This window comes from Salmo salar, chromosome 05, assembly GCF_965601325.2.
Source record: "Salmo salar chromosome 05, fSalSal1, whole genome shotgun sequence".
Taxonomy (NCBI): domain Eukaryota; kingdom Metazoa; phylum Chordata; class Actinopteri; order Salmoniformes; family Salmonidae; genus Salmo; species Salmo salar.
In genome coordinates, this window is record NC_138295.1 from 55,491,648 (window position 1) to 55,499,685 (window position 8,038).

Consider the following 8,038-nt stretch of genomic DNA (forward strand, 5'->3'; position numbering starts at 1 on the left):
ACACAAGGTGCAATTCCGAAATGTGGTTGTGCATCAGAATTTTTTCTCTTGTTATGTGAATCACTGACAGTCACTCAATTAGTCTGTCAGCTAAAATGTTTTAGATTTGTAAGTTAGTCTAGACGGCTATCTAAACTTGTAATAATCATGGTGGATTTACTGATCGTGGGCCCCCATTGATTTTCTTAGTCACTTTCACTTAGATATATTAAAGAATGCAAACATTTCTCTCCACCCTATGGCAAATTGTGTAGAATTGCAGGAAATCAGCTGTAAAACTGCAAATTTTTCTCTCTGTTCCATGGCAAAATGAGTAGATTTGCATGAAATTGGTTATAAAATTGCTAAATATTTTCCGCCCTATGGCTATATTTGTAGAATTGCAGCAAACTTACTTAAAAACTGCAACATTTTCTCTACGGCCCAGGCAAAATGTGTAGAATTGCAGGAAATTAATGCGAAAACAATGTTTTTTTCTGCTGTCAAGAGGGAGACCCCCAACAAAATGTAACTTAGGGCCCCCAAAAGGCTCAGACTGCATATGTGGGTATGGATGTGGGTATGCAACCCCTAATGATGAGTTCAGATTTTTTTTGTGGCACCCACCCCATCAAAGTTGCCCATCCCTGACATAGAGTATAATCACTCTGGGCAATGGAGGGCTGTGTTGGTGGTACATTCAGTGCTGGACTGTTAACATAGGCTGTATAAAATGGCTGTGAGTGGCCATATGGAGACAATACTGTATTTATTCCATTGAAGCATGGGAAAATGGCTTGAAATGTGGGGCAGGTTGGGGAATTTCAGTTCATCCAGGTGATGACGGTTTGGAGCAACAGTATGGAAAGCCAGCTTCCGCACTGCATGCCGCTGGGAGCAACGGGAGGCCATCTTGGGAGGTGGAACGGGAATGACCCAGCTAGTGCAAGCGGGGCGGCAGTCTCTGAGTACTGGGCCAAACGCTGGAGCCTGGGCAGGGGCTATAAAAGCAGGGACAGAAATAAAAACGAAGGATGTGTCATAGCTAGGGGGATGGGTCTACTCTGGTCTAATCTACCAGGCCTTCATCCTGTGCAACAAAAACAGCCGTTTCTCATTACAAGAGGGGAGGGCAGGGGAACGGTAGAGTTTGGACTGTAAATTACACTTTCATCCCTCTTCCTGACCATAAATTCTCAACCCCGGCTCCATGGACTGAGCTCTCCATCACAGTCAGGCTCCCACTCTCTTTTTTCTCTCTCTCTCCCTCCGTCTTTTCCAGGGAGAGAAATTGATGGTAAGTCTCGAGTATATAGGTGCCCTCGCTTTTCCAGGATCATAAACACTTGATCTCATTACTTTTGCTTGGCTTTTAGGACACAGTCTCTGTGTGTGAAACCTCATCGCCACGTCTGTGCTTGCTCACTTTCCCTTGTTTGTACTGTACCTGTCACCCCTATTAGGCCCTGCTAGCCAAGCCAACCCCCTGCAAACTATAGAGATGGGAATCCTTCCTGTTGTCATTTTCATAATTCACTGAAAAATAGGCCCCGGGGCCCTGGTTAGTTCCCATAGACTGAAGCAAGAGACCGGGGGCCTTTCTGAGCCACTGCTGCCCCCCTCCCCCTATTGTGTCATCCCATTCACCAATGGGGGTGAATGGGGGGTTGGGGCCACATGAGGCCACTGCACTGCTAGAGTCACAGCCTCAGTCACAGCAGCAACTCCAACAGCGGTGCACTACATTAGGGTTTACACTGTTATTACCAATTACCCATTGCTGTCCTCCATTCAAAGCCTCTCCCAAAATCCAGTGGAGCTCGCGGCTTCCATCCAGCTCTCCTAAGATGAACCCACTGAGACTTCCCCCCCAGAGACTACACTGATCCATGGTTTCCATCTCTGGAGCACAGCAGTCTCTCTCTCTCTCATGGCTGCAGATCTGAGAGGTAGACCATTAGGGGCCAGAGGGAATGTTCAAAGGGAGGCCTTGATTACTCCAAAATATATAGTGGGAAATGTGTCAAGCCAGAAAGAGACTGACAGGCCACCCACTTGATTTAGAGATGGCCATCCATTGATAGGGAATCCACGCTATTGGAGCTGAGGAACAATATCACAGAGAGAGCATAATGTCTGTGATCATTAAAGGCCATCAATGCCAATGCCTTAGCCCTACCCACAGCGAGTACTCTCATTGATTGAAGAAACGGACTGACAACATTACATAGTACACATATGAATCTGATGACAATTACAATTGAGACTACAAGTATCATTTATGAGTCAATTATCCTAAGGGATGAAGACTGAAAACCCCAAAGTCTTGAAAACATCCTCGTTGCTTTATGTTACTATACTGCCCCCCTTTGGGGTAAACCCATATTGCATCAATATTGATACAGTAGACCTAAACTACAGGTAACTGCCAAAATAAAGGAAACACCAATATAAAGTATCTTAATAGGGTTTTGGGCCACCATGGGCCGCAAGAACAGCTTCAATGCGCCTTGGCATAGATTCTACAAGTGTCTGGAACTATATTGGAGGGATACAACACCATTGGTGTTTGGTGTTTTGTTGATGGTGGTGGAAAACACTGCTTCAGAATCTCCCATACGTGTTCAATTTTGGTTGAGATCTGGTAACTGAGACCACACACACACACACTTTAAACCCTCTATGCCCCTTTGAGACCCCTTTTTCAAAGTCATTGAGATCTCTTCTTCTACCCATGGTAGCCAAAAATAATGGGCAACTCAGCATTTTTATACATTAAACTATAGATGGTGGGCCGAAGCCTTAAAACGTGAAGTTGATTGATCCCCGTCGAGGGAGTTGCTGATTTTTTTGTATATGGCAGTAAAACATTCTTACTATAAAATGTCTTGGCACCTTCAATTCTTGCACATTTTCTCATAAAAAGTATATTTCAACACTCGGCCGTTCAGGCAAATTTGCTGAACTACTAAACTTGAAACCAATCAAACTCCCGTGCATACCCCTCGTGATGAAGGCAGCCAATGGCCGGATTCTATCTATGATGTAAACACAACCTCATGAAAACGCCAGCTGCTGTCTGATGAAGAGGAACAGATATAGTTAGCTAGCTCCCAGACTGAAATGAGATAAATATCTGTTTTTGAGTTCACTTAAAATATGCATCATGCAATACGAATTGTCTTGATCATATGAAGAGGTAACTCCATTAACTATTTACCCAATTTATTGAAAGCTAGCCAATGTTACAGACTAGCCAGCTACTGTACATGTAAATCTCAGTTCCTGTTTCATTAGTTACCTCTGTCAGTGAATTCATTTGTTGAATCATGTTTTGGCATGATTATATGTCTCATTTAAAGTAACTAGCTGCAGGCTTAAAGACACATTCAATCATATACTTTTCATAGAAACCCAATAAAGGCATGCAGATAGAAAGATGTGTGTCATGTACGCTAGAATGAAGGTTTAAAAACAACAGCTGCAGATGCATATTAGCCAATACATAACCCACACATATGGCAATACCTTGTAATACAATATTTTCTAAAAACAGTTGTATAATGTGCTCTGCAATAAGATAACTAATTTGGTTTAGAAATCAAACTCTGGTCACCAAAGAACAACAGCCCAATATTTGTATTTATTTAACTAGGCAAGTCAGTTAAGAACAAATGAACTTATTATTTTCAATGACGGCCTAGAAACAGTGGGTTAACTGCCTTGTTCAGGGGGAGAACGACAGATTTTTACCTTGTCAGCTCAGGGATTCGATCTTGCAACCTTTCGGTTACTAGTCAAACACGCTAACCACTAGGCTACCTAGTGGTGGACATGCATTTTGTTGGGTGCATTGGAATATAAGGTATGGCGAATGATAGAGCCTGTAGGATTATATAAAAAGCAGTTACTAAATGTTCAGTGAATGTGAGTATATTTAGGTGGTTTAAATTATAAACTTTCCTACTAACCTTCTAAATGTTGAGTGCCAAAGTCTTGCCAATGCATTCATTATTCTACTAACTATGACGGAGTGTGAGACATTTCCATCATGTACGTTTCCTGCATATACTGTACATACGAATAAAAAAAAAACATCACAATTAGTGATTCACCATTTATTGAGTAGAGACAAATAGCAAAGGTGTTTCATGCAATATTTGGACTATCTACAGTACATTATTTTGTCTTTTAGCAGACGCTCTTAGCCAGAGCGACTTACAGAAGGAACTAGGGTTGAAGAACTAGCGTTAAGTGCCTTGCTCAAGGACACGTCAACAGATTTTTTTACCTAGTTGGCTCGGGGATTCAAACAACCAAACTTAAGTTACTGGCCCAACACTCTTAAAAACCCACAAAGAAAAGACAACAGACAAATGCATTTGTGGTCTCAATGTCCAAATAGAACGTCAGTGCTAGTTCAAACTGCAGGACTTAGTGAATAGATCATGGGGGACAAAAGTGAGAGACAATGCTCAAACAAGCACGTGTATCTGTGCTGGGTGTTCTTCAACTATAAAATGTAAGACAAAATCCAGAAAAGACAACAGGCAAAAGCATACAGTATGTGGTCCCAATGTCTAAATTATAATGGCAGGGCCAGTTCAAACTGCAGTAGGATGGTTCTCCTCACAGAATGAATCAGTCCATGCTTGGTGAATTGAGTACCACAGTATGAGTCATAATACCCATAAAACCTAGTGGTAAAACCCAGAAATTGTTCCAATCATTTTCCACCATTCATATTTCTGTAGGGGATTTTAGAACTATTTAATTTAAGGTCTGTGTTTTGTGCAGGCTTACCCTTGCGTGACATTTTGATAGTCACGCAAATCTCTCTCGGACAAGGTAACTTTTATCAATATATTTGCCTGTAATTACCCCTGGCCTTCTGGGCAGAGTTGCAAAGAAAAAGCCATATCTCAGACTGGCCAATAAAAAGAAAAGATTAAGATGGGCAAAAGAACAGACACTGGACAGAGGAACTCTGCCTAGAAGACCATCATCCTGGAGTCGCCTCTTCACTGTTGACGTTGTCGTGTCTTTGGCATCATTAACATGAAGACTTATTTTATCAAATCAATTCTCTGTAATTATTATTACGTGATTAAACTAATCACGTAAATGTAATTAACTAGGAAGTCGGGGCACCAAGGAAAATCTTCAGATTACAAAATTATAATTTTCCTAATATAACTTTTCAGATATTTTAATATCTGATCAATTAGTCTTCTAATTAATGAATTATTCTTTACCTCACGTTAGTCTCATTCCAAACGTCGTAAGTTGTTGGTTATCTGCACGAACCCAGCCTTCATTATGGATCATCCATACATCAATTGCCTTAATCATTTATTTACTAACTAACTAACTAAATAATCACAGAAATGCATAAACAAACAAACAAACAGTAGATAGGTTACAAGGAAATGATAGGTGATGTTCTCTAAGCCGATATGACTGCTTGGCGGACAAAGGGAAGTGGGTGTGGACTGAGAAGGGCGCGAAAGACAAAAGTCACTACAACGTTGATAATTATATTGATTGAAATGCTAATCCTTTGCACATGAACGCTCACTCATTCGGGAATAATTGCAATCAATATATATATTTACGCTCAGTGTGTCATCGTGATCTCTGTTGGAATCGTCCGTCTTTCTGTTGGAAAGTTCATCCGCTTGTCTATCCATCTGCTTCCAAGGAGTCTTTCGTGGTTAGAATGGATACTTCAGAGTCCCATTCAGAAATGTTCTTATAGAATAGATGTTTCGGTGGTCGGTCTTCGCATTCAATGGTACATAATTCCTTGCTGCAGAGTAGTAATTAGTATCGAAGAGTTGCTCTTATTCTGTCGGAATCGATAGTCTCAGAGTTTCAACAACCATTATAACCTTAGCTTATACTGAGATTCTTGTGGTCTCTACTCAAACCTTAGCTCCCTCAGCTGACCGAGATAGGCATGGTCTGAAGGAAATTTCTTCAGGTGGGGGTTATATTCATAACAGTAGGAAAGGGCTGTCCCATGACGCCAGATCAGTGTCTGTGCTCATGGGACGGGCCAATGACTTAGTTAAACCTTAAACAGAAATACAATTCTCTCACATTAGCGGTTCAACATCACCTTACATAATTTCACAAATAGTTTCATCTTTACTCATTCATTTTATACAATAATTAGATGCAAAACCTCATAACTGAGGCTCCTGTATAAACATAGTTATGGTAATGTGGCTGTATTGTCTTTCCTGATGTCACAATCATAAAACAAAATGGACCAGTCGTAGCTGGTTTCTCCACCGACCCTTTACACATTCTCCAAAACATGGATATTGTTCTGTGATGTAGAAGAAGTTCCTTTGTTCTCTCTGTGTCTCTTTCTGCTTGCTATACTGCCTGGCCCTGAGGAGAGTCTCCTCTAGGAATTTATGACCTGAGATAACAGAGCCTGGGTGTAAGAGGGAGAGAGAGGGGGAAGGCACTCGCTATACCCAAAGAGGGCCACGCCATGACAATGTTGAGACTGGTGTTTTGCGGGTACTATTTAATGAAGCTGCCAGTTGAGGACATGGGAGGCGTCTGTTTCTCAAACTAGACACTCTAATGTAGTTTTTCTCTTGCTCAGTTGTGCACCGGGGCCTCCCACTCCTCTTTCTATTCTGGTTAGAGCCTGTTTGTACTGTTCTGTGAAGGGAGTATTACACAGCGTTGTATGATATCTTCAGTTTCTTGGCAATTTCTCACATGGAATAGCCTTCAATTCTCAGAACAAGAATAGACTGACGAGTTTCAGAAGAAAGTTCTTTGTTTCTAGCCATTTTGAGCCTGTAATCGAACCCACAAATGCTTGTACTCCAGATACTCAACTTTTCTAAAGAAGGCCAGTTTTATTGCTTCCTTAATTAATAAGCACAACAGTTTTCAGCTCTGCTAACATAATTTCAAAAGGATTTTCTAATGGTCAATTAGTCTTTTAAAATGATTAACATGGTTTGCTAACACAACGTGTCATTGAAACACAGGAGTCAAGGTTGCTGATAATGGGCCTCTGTACACCTATGTAGATATTCCATAAAGAAATCTGCCATTTCCAGCTACAATAGTCATTTACAACATTAACTATGTCTACACTGTATTTCTGATCAATTTGATGTTATTTTAATGGACCAAAAATGTGCATTTCTTTCAAAAACGAGGACATTTCTTGTGAGCCCAAACTTTTGAACGGTAGTTTATCTCACAAGAGAGATCGAGCGAGCGAAACAGTGCCCCTCTGTCTCTCTGTGTCATGTCTGCTCCTGCTCCCCCTCTCCGGTGCTTGAGGTTACCAGTTCACTCATCATTACACACACCTACCACCATCGTTATGCGCACCTGTGCTTAATTATGGGACTCACCTGGACTCATCACGTCATTTACATCCCGTTGTCTGTCACTTCCTCAGTTTCATTCCCGAGCCAGCATTGATGTTGTTTTGTTTCTCCTGTCCAGACGCTGTTCTTGTTTTGTTTCATATCTATTTATTATTAAATCCACACCCTGTACTTGTTTCTCGTCTCCCAGTGTCTGTCGTTACAGAACCATTACACTATGTGTAGACCATCTATCTGATGCTGTCTGGTCGAAACGAGTAAGACATTTTTGCCACCGGTAGCATTGAAGGCAAGGGAAGCCTACGAGCATCTGGCCCCCGTGACAAAAAAAAGTTAAAAAAAATATGCCAGTCAGCGTTGAGCTAAACTAAGTGAGCTCAACTGTGAATGGTCCTGGTGCAATATGTAGCTAGATGTAGAAGGCTAATGTTAAGTGGCTAACGATGCCCATGAATAACCTAGGACAACAAAAAATAAAAGTGTGTACTGTATGACAGAGTGATAGACCGCTTTGTCAACATGAAAGAGGGGAGAATGACATTGGCGTTTCTCAACAAGTAGGGTGAGTCAACATGTTTTTCTACTTGCACGAACACACACACACACACACACACACACACACACACACACACACACACACACACACACACACACACACACACACACACACACACACACACACACACACA